The sequence below is a fragment of the Nematostella vectensis genome, chromosome 14 (genome assembly GCF_932526225.1).
Source record: "Nematostella vectensis chromosome 14, jaNemVect1.1, whole genome shotgun sequence".
In the NCBI taxonomy this organism is placed as follows: Eukaryota; Metazoa; Cnidaria; class Anthozoa; order Actiniaria; family Edwardsiidae; genus Nematostella; species Nematostella vectensis.
In genome coordinates, this window is record NC_064047.1 from 11,836,483 (window position 1) to 11,851,151 (window position 14,669).

At 41.7% G+C, this 14,669-nt stretch overlaps 1 long non-coding RNA gene across 1 annotated transcript; it reads left to right on the forward strand.

Annotated features, from left to right (window-relative positions):
* The first annotated feature begins 6,738 nt into the window (after positions 1–6,738).
* Positions 6,739–13,461, forward strand: LOC116612133. The gene is made up of 2 exons (XR_004293790.2): positions 6,739–11,052; positions 11,712–13,461. It is a non-coding gene; the product is annotated as an uncharacterized LOC116612133 (long non-coding RNA).
* Positions 13,462–14,669: the final 1,208 nt, after the last annotated feature.

Below are 14,669 nucleotides of genomic sequence, written 5' to 3' on the forward strand. Positions count from 1 at the left end.
TATCTCATAGGTCAGACTGTCTGTATCGGAGCATAGTAGCATTTGCCTTGTCTCCGTACTTCTCTTTGGTGTAGTTGTAGTGGAAGTCGTACATCAGTACCTTGCTGAGGTCTAGGATACACATGCCCACATAGGCCGGCCTGTTTAGGGTCAGTGTCTCTTTGATTTTGTGAACGGCCACTAAGTCCTTGTTGACTATCTTACTACTCACATAGGACGGCCACTAAGTGGCTTGCTGACCAGTTTGAGTAGTTTCTTCTCGTCAGTCACCAGTCGGACGTCTACCCTTTTTCGTAGGTTCTCCATAGTCTTTCCGAATACGCTGTTGTTCATCAGTTTAGAGAAGTCTTACTCAAAGGCACGGCAAAAAAAGTCGAGTATTCTCAAATATACTCCGAGGGCGGATTTAAGTAAGATTCGAAATCTTTCTCTGTCTTCCTTGCGTCTTCCTCCTAGGGGTAAATGTGCTCCTGTTTTCCTTAAGTATTCCCTCTATATACTCAAGACTATAAATTACAACAAGTTATGCCCTAATATACACCGTGTGAAGACACGCGGAAGATGCATCTAAGTATGCATCTAATCTTCATCACATGGAAGACAATGTGTGCATACTTCGGGTCTACCTCATGTCTTCCTCTAATAATCCACGGGCGTAAACTCGTGTTTTTCGCAAGTCTTCCCCGGTGGTATTAGACATGAGGTGGACACCGCGTCTGCTCGAATATTCTACAGTGTAAGGTCTGGAATATTCCCCATGTCTTATGCGCATATTCGCATGTTTTCATAACCTTTCCTTTGGTAACTTCTCTTTGGTTCGTATTCGCATGTCTTCCCCTAAAATTCCACGGGTGTAAACTCGTGTTTTCCGCAAGTCTTCCCCGGTGGTAAGACATGAGGTCGACTCCGCGTCTACTCGAATATTCTACATTGTAAGATCTGGAATATTCCCCATGTCTTACGCGCATATTCGCATGTCTTCATTACCCCCTTTTTGTTTGTATTTGCATGTCTTCCCCTAATAATCCACGGGTGTTTACTCGTGTTTTCCGCAAGTCTTCCCCGGTGGTAAGACATGAGGTGGACACCGCGTGCTCGAATATTCTACAGTGTAAGATCTGGAATAAGTCTTCCGCGTGTATTCGCAAATATAATTACTGATAGCAAAAGCGGTACAGGGGCGAGCGGATTATTTCATTTCAAAATTTTGGCGGTCTTGTTGGTCGACGGTTAACTACCTTAGTTATGATTTATATTTCGTTCGAGGCTTCGGTAGTGCGATACCAAGCTATTTAGCAGCAGCTGACTCGCTACTGGTTCATCACTCAGTAAAGAGATTATTAGCTCTGAGGATTATTGATGTAACGCGAAATTAGCTATAGAACGTATTTATGTTTTTATCACTGGCGTAGCAACCCATCTACTACTAACTATGTTTGCATGTTATGGGATTTGTTATTCTGAAGACATTATGCACTTGTATTTTACATTTCACTGACTTACATGTAAAAAAAAAATTCTTAATAAACTATTTTTAACATAGATATTATGTCCAAAGTTTTACTGTCTCCAAACGCAAATTATCACCACTTTTGCCCGACGGACACGAGTTTGCGCCAGCAAATACTAGCGAAAGACGCGGCGAACACTCGAGTAAGCGCAAATAATTACCTATAGGAAAACCTAGCGAATACTAGCGAATGTTTTAGTAAATGCAAATAATTACCCAAACCATGGGAATATTTAGATATGCACATATAATCACCTTGTCTGCACTGCGGAAGACACGTGCTTACGCTAGCGAATAGCAAGTGGAAGACTCGGCGAATACTTGAGTAAGCGCTCGCTCCCTTCTACCCGCGTAAGACATGTGTAAGACACGGAATATTCTCTCGGGGAAGACGCGCGCTGACAAATGGAATATTCCGCGTTTTCCCCTAATATGCCACATGTCTGGGCTAGGTGCAAACTCGACTTTTTTTTGCCGTGATGAGTTTTTGGCGTTCTTAAGTTTTTCAGTGTTGAGGTCTATATACTGCTTTAGCCATGGTGACTCGGTGGACTTTAGTTACTTTTAGGCCTAGGTATGTGTATAGCTGGAGGTTTCTGTAGTGTAGTACGTATTTCTCTTTGTCTTTTAAGGTTTGGATCAGTTTTGAGATTAGACCTGTTTGTATGCCGTATTTTGTTGCTATCTTGTCGCAGTACTCTGATAGCATGTCCTTTGATACGTTTACTCTCTCCGCGGCTAGCGGGTAGTCGTTGTGGAGGTCGTGAAGGCTTTTGGGGTACTCTAGGTCGACTTCTAGTATCAACTCCTTTTTACTTCTCTCAATGTACTTAGCTAGGTTCAATTTTTCGATTCTCTTCTCTGTCATCCATCTGAATCCACCATTTGGTAGGTACTGACTCATAGCCCATCCATACATGTTGTTTGCATCCAAGTATATAACATACTTCGAGGGCGCCGTCTCGTCGTATGATTCCATGTACTTATTGTTGGCCTTGCTGTATCTGCTGGCTATGTATGATATGCCACCGCGCATACCCTTCTCGATGAATTGGAACATGTCGATGTCTGTCATGAGTTCCAGTTTAATGTCGGTCATTTTTAGCATGGCGTCCCATGATAGACCGGGGATGTGAAGTAGTTGCATGGATCTAGCTTATAGTATTCTAGGCACGTCTTCCTAAAGTTCTCAAACACGTCAGCCAGCAGTAGTATGTCAGACTCAAGGTATAGGTCGTGGGAGTCGCCCATGGTTTTGAGATTGAACTTCTTCCACACAGTTCTAGCATGTTTGTAATGCCATAAAAGTCCTCCTTTGCTGGTAGATTGTCGTTGAACCTCTCCAAACTGTCCATGTAGTCGTATGGGTATACTCCCTTTCTAGCCATAAGGTCGAGTCTTACCTTTAAACCCCTGAGAGGTGTATTTCGATGACTCCCTAGGTAGGTTGCCTACCAATTTCTCCAAGCTGGAGCTCATAAACTGTAAGCTGTCTATGAAGGTGAGGTGGTTGCCGAGCATGAAGGCCATGTACTTCTCCATGCTGTTCGGTATATAGCGTTGATGTTCATTTGCTTCTCTTCACCGTTTGTGTATGTATGCTTCTTGACTATGGCTCCATTATCTTGCATTATGAAATGGCTGTCTAGCCTCTTAGGTTGTGAAATATGACGGGTATCTCCTCAGGATTGATTGAAGTTTCAGGTTACACTCTTGGTGCGCTGAGCCTCTGTACTTACCAGTTATGTGGCAGTGGTCTCGGACTCGAGTGTCCTTCTTATTGTATTCCTTGTTGCATATGTGGCACTCTTGAGCTTTTTGGAATTGATCCTCCTCATCCTTTGACATTTTTAGCGCTTTATTGAAGTGCTTCCTCGTGATGTTTTTACAGCATTTGACTTCCTCCAGCATCTTCTCCATGAACTTGTACACAGCTTTCTCACCCCTGTAGAGCTGCGTTTGCTCGTATACTTGTCGTCGTAGGTGCAGACTACTTTTTAGGCGAATCCACAGTCGGTATGTTTTTGTTGACCATCATCAGGTTGGCACCCATGGATCTTTTAAGTTATAGCTTAAAAGTCGGCGTAGGTGACGAATGGTACCGGCTGTTGCTTCGGGTGGTTTGTGAACTTGAGTGTGCTGTGTTCCTTATCGGGCATCTTGACCGCCTGTGTCCCATTAATCTCGAGGCAGTTCTCGACGTGGTTGGTTAGTACTATTTCAGAGCTCATGCAAAAGTGCTCGTCTGCGCTATATTGGTTCTAGGTGTAGGGATGGCCTACGGGTCCTAGGTGTAGGGACTGGTCTGTCTTGGAACTCTGGTGGTGATGGTATTATGTTTTATTCAAACTCCTGGACCTGCTTTTCGATCTTGCGCGGTGTGGGTACTGGTGGTCCTGGTTTGTAAGTCCGAGGTTTAGGGGTTGGCTTAATATTCTCTTTCTTCAGTAGCAATTTGATTAGCTCGGATTTACTCAGTTTATTAAGGTCTCTCTCGTTCATATCTATATTAGGGTTAGATATTTTTTGTGAGTCGCTCATATATACTATACTATAGACAATTCTTTATATCTTTTCAGCTGGTGCGTTTGGGTGTGGCCTGGAGTTCAACGATCCAGCGCGGATTCTTTGAGCTATATTCACTGCTACATACTTATAATTATTGGGTGTGTTTAATCGTGTTCTTGTGACATATCTGGTTTGTCTTAACCATGCTGTAAAATGCGTTTTGAGTTTTTTTATTCTTTTTAGTCTTAAGGTGACATGTCTTTCCAGATAATGTGTAACGCTTGCCGTTGTCACACACTGCATAGTACCACTCCTTGTTTAGCATGTATTTAGTCTTTGATCGTCTTATAGAGTCCATTTTTCTTCATCGGTTGCATACACTGGGGGGCGTCCTCTAGCTCTTTGCACTTCCATATATACTACTACTATATCTTTTTTTCTATAAATGTCTGTGGATGTACCTCAGGTGGTTCCCTAAAGTGTCTGCAGACTTGAACCTCCTAGAGCAGCACGCACACTGAACTCTCACAACTTCAAAGTACTTGACGAGCTCTTCTATAATTTCATCGTAGTCGTTACTTGCCAGCACCTTGTAGTTGTTGTCCTTATATCTCTGTAGCATCCCCTGTTGGTCGTCCAACAGCCTGCCGCTCCAGTTGGGGCTCTTAAACTCAATCGCAAGGCCTGAGTAGTCCTTATGCAGATTCTGAATTATCAAGTCTGTTGAGCCCTTCTGATAGCCTATTCTATATGATCTTATTCTCATATCGCTACTCACTTGCTTCTCACCCAATGATGCACTTAAGATGGCTCTTGGATGGCGGATCGTGATGAAGTTGACAACCTTCTTATGCAGATCATACTTAGTTTCAATGCTGAAAGAGAGTGTCTGGTGAGTCTTACGAACGTACCTCCCTATCCTTCTCACAGACGGAAGTACTTCGCTAATGACCCACCTTTTGAAGTCTCTTGCTCTACTCATGTTGGATCTCAGTATCATGCTGTACATCCCAGACTCATAAATGTACATCGCTTGGGGGAACGAATCGTTCCCCCTAGGTCTGAGCTCTCCCAGAGTGATCCTAACATCTGGGTCAACATGGTCTCTTATAGCTTTTCTAGTATTTTTGTACCCCAATGCGTCGGCGCCGGCCTTGGCCTGTAGCTATATCTCATCGCACTTCTTGATGACGTCGATCTTCGTGTTATCATATATGAAGGTGTCTAAACTGGTACACTTCCTATATCATAGGAGAGATATTATTCACAGCTTCGAGGGTCCCCATCCCGACCGATCCTTTTACGCCACACCCCTCAATAAACATGGTGTTGTCTACGCTTACAGTGAGGTTGTTTGGGATATACAGTGTCATATACGTGTAGTATATTATGTTTTTATAGTGCGTTTAAATCCCTGAATGGTATCCAACTGTTAAATTCGTCGCTGTACCCCTTCCACTTAACCAAAGCTTGCTTCTTTTTATAATCTCTTCGAATGACTTTATCAATGCGGAAAACATCCTGCTTGGCTTTTTAGTAGTTCAGGTTCGTAGAAACTACCTTGTATGTCTTCATTATTTAGAACCTTAATTTTGTAAGTGACTGGATTACTGTATTGTATCTTATCAACTATAAAAACTTCCTCAGTCCAAATCGGTGTGTAACCCTTGTCGAACACATTTCGTTTATATTTACTTATCACAACCTCATCACCTATTTTAAAAATAGGCTTTTTTTTGGTGTCTCCATGTTACCATATAGACTGAAATATACTAAACCTTCATTCTTCTTTTTGCTTGCTTCTACGGGCGTCATCTTAATGCTTGAGTGTTTGGTGTTGTTATACTGCTTCAAAATCGTAGGTAGCATCTCTAAATATTGCGTATTACCTTAAACAGTAAACTGTCTCCACATTTTAGTCTTAATTGTTCTATTCCAAACGCTGCTCTTTTCTTCATTCTCAGTCGAATACATTTGTATACAGTTTCTCTCTAGTAGGTCTTTCAGGTGTCTGTTAAAGAATTCTTTACCTTTATTGACCCATAGATACTCTGGTTTTCTTCCTTCCTTGAATATTGTTCTGAATGCTAGTCCTTCTTGCCAATTTTCTTATATTTCGACGGCTTTTTTCGTTTTTTGACTTTTTGACACATAGACCTAGCTTCTGTTTCGAATTGATTACATGCGTACGGCAGTGGCTCCCCATGGTTTCTCTTTCCAAGGTATTTGATCGATTGATTTAACCATTCGTCTATCACAGTCACCCTTATCCTTTCCCATGTCATAGCAAATATCATGGTGGGCTGACATCTCATCCAATTTATTCAACGGTTTGACTTTCCAATCAGTTACTTGGCCAGTCTACTTGTCGTATACGAGTTGTTTCTCAAGCGGGTTGTATGGCACCATATATTTATAGCTCCCAGGTGTGAACACACCCTTGGGCTTAGGCAGGTAGCCGATCATTTTATGGATATCTAGTTTACCACCTTCCTTTGCGCTGACGAATTCGCTCTTAGTTATGCCACATGATGAACAAGTACACTTTAGCATCGTACGTCCGTTTTTAGTTTTCTCGTACCGTTCAGAGTATGGGATGCAATCAGTGACTCTCTTCTCCTTGATGCAGTAAGACTTCATATATCATTAGGGTACACTAAAGTATGATATGAGGAACCTATGGTTCCCCCCTTGGTCATTTAGACTGATCGAGTCATTAAGAATAGCGTCGAACATAGAGGCCCCCTTTTGTCTCTCTAGGAGGTAGTACAAGCACCAGAAGCCGCAAAGTACTGACAGCCTCTCTTGGATCTCATCCCCTGAATAAGCAAGTGCCTTTCCAGACATAGCTAGGTACCGCTCAACCTCATGTGGCACTGCAAAGCTGTCGAAGTATTCACAGTACGTGTTGTTACAGCTAAACTCTGAATTTTTGTGTTACAAGATGTTTTGTTAATATGTTTGTACACCCTTTGTTCGTCGCCGGTTTAGTAGTTTCTAGTTAACACATCGTTCTATTGTTATTACAGTCCTTTGTCTAAGTCATGCTAATTTTCGATAAGTACACGTAAGCATTCTATATATTAGTCACTGCAGTTAAGATTTATTTAGTTCGTCCTCTCTGTCGTCTACTCGTCTGTATATTGTCACCTTTGAGTACCGTCAATGTGGAGAATAAAATGAACTAGAAGTTCACATGGTTATTTTATTTTCACGGCGCGTCACTCTGGTGACATAGTACTCAAAGATCTAGATGATAGTTGACGATGTTTGTTCTACCATGGAAAGGTAGAAAGAAAGACTTCTTAATGATCTTGACGTCCTTATTGCTGAAAATGTTCCTTCAGACACGGTTCTAAAGAAACGAAGAACTTTGGAAAATATAATTGAAAACTTCAAAGCTTGTGTTCTGAAATGGTATCAAGAAGTTGATCCAACTAATGCAATTAAGAGAGGTCAAATTGCAAAGACATTCAATGATGAAATTATCAGATTTAAAAGATTTCAAGCTGCATACAAAGAATGGCATAATCATGTGTACGAGAGCAGACCGCTCACGTCATTTAAGTTATATTTGAATGAAATAGATGATGAAATTTTATATCCTGAGCATTCTCGCATTGAGCCCGCGATACTCGAAGTGCCTGGTACTAATCAGCGGACTGCGCATTCTCATATTGAGCCTGCGATACTAGAAGTTTATGAAAGCAGTCAGCGGTCGACACTTTCCCAAGCTGAGCCCGCGTTGTCCCAAGTTTACGGCAGTGGCCAGCGGTCTTCTCCCACTCAAGTTGAGCCCGCGTTGCATGAAGTACGTGACACTGGTCAGCGGTCAACTCCCACTCAAGTTGAGCCCGCGTTGCATGAAGTACGTGACACTGAACTAGAAGTTCACATGGTTATTTTATATTCACGGTGCGTCACTCTGGTGACACGTGTCGTCTATATTTCGGTAGCAGACCCAATGAGTTCCAGCTCCTCTACTATTGTCGAGGTTGACTATCCCACATTCCTTTTTATGGATCCGCTTGGGTAGATCATCGCGACTATATACACCTCTGAAGTGTTCTATGCCTAGCTTGGTGACCCGTTTTAGAAGGTCGATGTTTGAAAGTGGTTTATTAACAAACCATATAGAAGCGCTTCGAGTAATGGGATACCGTTGAACGGGCTTTTTTGCCTAGGAGGAGCCATCTTGCATTTTGCTTCTTTCTTTTTTTTTTTTTTGCTTTCTCTTTGGTTTAGCTCCATATCCAATCGTTGAGTCATCCCACTGACCGTAAAATGGAGGTGGCCTTAGGCTTAGGTAACCGCCCTTAGGCTTAGGCTTAGGTGGTGGGGGGATTCTGTACGTTTGAAGGTAGTTCTAAGGACTGTTGTCTACTTGGAGACCTTTACCCGATAGAGCTGACATAAGCAGGGGCACCCCGATCGAGGCAAGCAACGCCCCGAGCAACCCCCCTTCCTGTTGCTTTCTAGTTAGTTTAAACTGTGGGATAAAAGACCCAGCTTGGAGGGCTTAAACGATTTGCTCCTTTTGTTTTTGCGTAAGGTAGCCCTTATACTTTATTAGTTTGTCAACTTTGTCTTGCGGGACACTTAATAGCCCAGAGCCAGTCTTTGGTAAGGCCTTATTGAGACCCCAACTAGCTAATCCACTGAGAGCGCCCGTGGCCAATGGCGCGACGGCCTTAGATAGGTATGGTAGTGCTGCTGACCCAAGGCGGGCAAGTGCTGGTAATAGAGCGCCCAAGAATCCACCTTCCTGCTTTCTAATCTGAGTCTGACTGATTTTTATGTCAGTCCCTGTCCAATTCCGTTTCGACTTCTCAACTCGATTAATCTGGCTTTTTGTCAACAGCACAGTATCTGAGCCTGACAGTTGGCTATGCTTTAGTCGAAGAGTTATAGGTGCTTTCTTCTTATATGACTTGAGCAACTTCTCCTTTTGACCTGGAGTCAATCTTACATTGTATTTGACATACGACATCTATACTAATAGGTTATACAAAAACCTAGATTCTAGTAAGTAGGGTTCCTCCTTTGTAGTCATTAATGGAATTTACGTGTCCTACGACGTCTCGAAACACTCTGGACATCGCAGAACTAACCTGGTACTCACCCTCTGGATACTGGTTACCAGTCCCTACCTCTAGATGACAACTCGTTAGCGTCCTATCGTTAGCCAACGAAAATGTCTTATATAGGAATGGATTTATTGTTTGAGAATCCTTATTGGTGTCATTGGATATCCACACGAAAACATGTCTAGGACGATTGATTCCACTGGTTATCTTAAAGCGCTGTTTGAGCTCTTACTGTGTTTGACCGCTCGACCATCTCCCTTAGATAAGTCCACTTATGGGGAGCTAAATATTTACTCATACATGCTCTCACCCCCTGAGTTGAAGATGATTCGTGGCACCCACAGTTTGAATCTCGTTATAACGACTCGGCAATCCGCTCCTGCTTGCCATATGAGAGTCGCGTCACTATTTCGAGTGATTTGTATCTCAACCTTTGTGTTAGGCATAAGTTTGTCTTTAAACGCTTCAAACAAAGAGTCTCTACTGAAAGGTATTTCAGTGTAAACAGTTGTAGATGTCCCGAGCAAAAACTATCAAGCAGCAAAGCCCTTATTATAACCCGCATGGGCTGACCTCTTCTCAACATATCTTTTAGTGTCTAGGAAGTAAAACTCGTTTGTTCCAGTCGTTTGAGCATATGAAGTGTCGTACTCAAGAAGGTTCTTGATATTAACGGTGTGATCCGCCTGTGTGTTGTCGTAGACTGAAATGCCATTGACCTTGACGGATATCTCGTTGATCAGTGAATGACTACCATTTACAATACCATTGTCATCGTCGACAGCGATGTTTCCACCATCCGCTAACAATTGGACTTTAAAAGTAACCTCAAAACGGGCGTTGTACCAATCGAGAGGCGCGATTTCTCCACTGTTGTCGGCCACAATACGATACCCTGTGAGGGTTTGGTGCGCGTTGTTCGCGACGTTTAAGACTAGTGGAGTCTCTAGATCGAACGAAACGTCTTCATAGCGTTGTACGTACTTCGGATTTCTATACATTTATATAATATGGTTAGATAATACCTCACACTCTCAACCAGACGCACCCTTCCAGATCCGTTAAATATACGCTGGACACGTTCGATGATCTCAGAGTCTGTTAACGGAGCATCTTTGGTTGTTGTTGGGCTAACAGTGGGTTGGGTACTCTTTTTGTTCTTCTCTAGGAGCTTGACGATCTGATCCGCTGCTCTATTCCAAGGGTAATCGCCAGTTTTGGTTATAGCGTTTGAGACTGCTTTACTCGTCGCATCCTTTACAGCCTTCTTTGCTGTCTTTCCAAATACCTTACGGCCGCGATTAGTTATCGAGTCAAAAACGCTCCCGCCGTAGATGTGCTTCAATACGTATCTACCCACATCGGGGTCATATCTCCTCTTATACTCATGTTGAGAACTCATATACAATTAGGTTAGACTAATATATCGACCTCAGGATTAGAGTCATGTGCCATTCGATACCGTTGAGATTGATAGTACGACCAATAGAATCCACGACGTAGAATCTCATACTGCTAATCAAATTGGCAGCCACGTTGTTACAGCGCTCTGGTTGGTTGGACTGAGAACGGGTAGCTCCGACTCAAGTTGTCTGTCGGTATGACAAATAGCGTGTTACTAGCGCGACCTCCTACAATGTTGTCGGTTATTAGATTAGTGTTGATGTGGAGCATGTCTATGCTGTTCGTGATGTTGGGTAATTTAGATCCATACTCAGTCTTCGAGATGACGTTTGGGTCGAATCCTATAAGTTCGCCGGATTTTGTCCCCCTCACGACTTTGTAGGTGGTGAGGACAAATACGATGTTGATTTGGAATTTGTCTTTACCATCAGCAACCCCTACATGACCGTTCGATTTCATGTCCTGATGTAAAAAATCGTTCAGATCATGGTATGAGTACCCCACTTGGAAAGGTGACGGTTGTCTAAGTCGCCTCACTATCAGGTGAGTACTCTACTTTAAGCGTTTTCTGTAAATGCTGTCCTGCTTTAGTTCCATTTTAGTTTGAATACTAGAATCTAAAGTCATTACTTTTTTGTATATGTGATTTAATTCTGAATTTTTTTCCACCACCTATAAACAATAACAGAAAAAAAGGAAATAAAAAAATACAAACATGATAAGAAGAGAAAATATTACTCACTAACTAACTTGTTATGGACTCCTTTATGTGGCGAATATGACCACTTGGCTGGGGGAGGTACCGGATTTTACTTGTTCTCTGTTACAAACTGAAGACTTTACAAGGTGTTTACAAGATGTGTATAAGATGTGTTTCTCTGTGACTCTCATTCTAAGTGAAATGGGTCTTCGGTACGCACCCATATTTATATGTTCCTAAGACGCATGTCCTTTTGGATAACCGACCCTGACATCCCGAAAAGCTTTTATCTCTGTTTGAATAAGGGTTTAACCAATGGGTGTACAAGGGATGACCTTCCTACGTGGGTGTGCCAGTCGGTTATCCTTGGTGGACTTGCCGTGACTTACGTAATGTTTACAATGTTGCTACGGCTACCGATTACTTGTTACACTGCTAATGCACATGGCAAACTACACACGTGATTATTATGATTGACAGCATTCCAATCATTTTCTTGCAGTCTAAGTCTTAAACCGTACCAAAACCTAATTCTACCGACGGCGAAGTCTGAAGCCTACCAAACATACCAAACATGCATGCAGGACATATAGAAGATAGTAAGATTTTGCAGAAATTGCGTGAAACATGCCCATTGCTATATACCTTACAAGTGATTTTATGTGGTGAACCAATCGGAAGAAGCCAGAAAAATAGCTGTTAGTTGTCTTATATTTACAAGGTTCCCCACATAAAAATTTACCCGAAAAGCTGGATCTGACATAGTAATTAACCTATAACCAAAATATTAAAAAAAAAATATTATGAATCATGTTGTGTCATCTGTATCTTATGCTATAATAGGTAGTAAAAGAGTAAAATGTAGGGTAACAAAATAGGGAGATTTAGGGAATATCTAGTGAGTGTTGCTGATGAAGTAGGCGTGAAGGCATGTTGCTAGTGTATATGTGGAATGATGGCGGTGGAAGGGCGAAGAATTGTGTGTGGCTGAAGAGGAAAATAAGAAGAGGGGCTAGAAAATAGATGTTTACCATATCTCCGAGAATCTCCGTATATGAAAGATATTCCTAGTTAATAATAGCTACTTCTATTAGTCGGGCACGTTTCATTAGCGTGTCGGGAGAGCTCGCGCCATTTGGCAGTAGCTAAGATAACGCAACGTAACTTGACCAGGTTTTTTAATGAAGAGCGCGTTGCAAATAAGGCACACTTCAGGCATTTCATGGATTATTATCAGAATTTAACCTAATATCCTGCCCTTGAGCGCGTCGCACAATTCAGCCAAATCAGAATGTGTTTCGTTGTTTAGAATTTAGCCAAACAAGCTCTGTTTTTGCCCTTGTAACGACAAGGAACTATTTGGTACGTGACACTTTCTTAAATATGGCACTTTGTGCTGTATAACATTGCACTTTTTACATAGTCGCAAAAACTGGATATCAGTTTATGGCTGTACGACATCGCATTTTGTCTTATCACACCGCTCTAATTTCATACAGATTTTAGCTGATGAAACAAAGGTCCTTCGAAGAACATAGGGTAGCTTGGTCCCCCCTAGTAGTTCGCCTCTAGTACAGCCTTTTTTAAATGCGCTGCGCTGAAACAAACACCTTCCAGGGAAAAATCAAGGGAGGGAATATGCTGTCCCCCCAACCACCTTCCAAAAAAATGTGTGCGTGTGTGTGTGTGTGTGTGTGTGTGTGTGTGTGTGTGCGTGCGCCGAACCGTGTTTAGGAGGACCGGTATTTGGATAAACACCAACGTTCAGAGGACCACCGTATTTACGAGGACCGACCTCCGGTCCTCGTAACGCTTTTTGTCTAGAACACCGTAAAACGTCGTGCAATGATATCCTAGAGGCTTTTTAAAGTGGTCCTCGTAAACCACCCTGGGCATGATTTGTAAGTGTGCATGATTTTGGTCCTTCTAAACCACCTTCCGTTAGCTTTTTACTTTTTATTGCTTTTTTCAGTCATACTCTAGGAATCTTAGGTTTTGAGGCTATCTCACATATTATCAAGGAATAACAATTACAAAAAAGTTGTTTCTTCTAGTTTACACTCTTCTTTTTTTTTAGCCCCACACACACTTTTTTCAGTGGTCTTCCTAATGTTGGTGAAAAAACATGTCGTAGCAACGTCGGTGAAAAAACTTGTTATATTTTAATCAAATGCAAGTAGGGAATTAAATGACACTATATAGTTGTTTTGTTCGTTTATTAGAATTGCAACAAATAAATCAATTCTATCACACTTTTCTTACAGTGATCAATAGAGAGGTTTCCACAAACCCGTAAAATATACCTCAGCGTATTATCTTCTCATTTTCATCTTCTTTTGACAACGACAAGAAATTACAGTAAATATTGGAAAATTCGCGGGTCTTGGGTTCCAAGGTTTAAATCCGCGATTTAAACCTTCAGCGGGATTTTTGTAGTTATTTTGGTAAATTAGTAGTATTTGGGGGTCAAAAAAAAACCTTGGGGTCCAAGACCTGACCGCGAATTTTTTTAGTGTTCGCGAATTTTCCGGTCGCGAATTTTCCAACATTCACTGTATCATTTGCTTGACAGGGTTATTGTAACAATTCCAAAATCGTTATTGAATACATTATTTTAAGCTAAGCTCCTTATCCTCTGTACATTACATCCATGCTAATCAAATCTGAGCTAAGCCCCTTATCAACTTTATATTAGACAACATTAATCAAAATGAGGAAAGCCCTTCAGCACTGCACATGAGGCCAATGCTAATCAAACTGAGCTAAGCCCCTTATAAACCGTTTATTTGACTAACACCAACCAAAATATCCGCCCCATATCCACTCTACACCACATAAATGATAATCAAACTGAGCTGAGGCACCTATCTACTGTACATCAGACCAATGATCATCAAACTGAAGTAAGCACCTTATCTAGTGCATTTAGACACGCTAATGAAACAAAGCAAAGCCCCTCCTTCACAGTACAGAAGACTGATGCTAATCAAACTTAGCTATGCCCCTTATCCATTGTACATGAAACCCTTATTCAACAGAGCTGAGCCCCTTATCCAATAATAATCAAACTGATTTAAGCCCCTTGTATATTAGACTAAAACTTCTCAAAGAAAAGACCCATATCCCTTCGACACCTGACCAATTAAATACAGACTGAGCTGTGCCACTTATCCACTGTACGACAAACAAATTATAATCAAACTGTACAAAGCGACTTATTTACTTGAAAACAAGCCAATAATAATCAAACTGAACTAAGCAACTTATCCACCACACACCAAACTGATTCTAATCAAACAAAGCTCAGTCTGTTATCCACAGTACACGAGAGCTAAACTAACTCAACTGAGCTAAGGCCCTTATCCACCGTACATCAAATTGAACTAAGTTACTTAATATACATCGCATGCTAATCAAACTAAACTACAATGTTTGCCCCTTATCCAATATACACAAGACT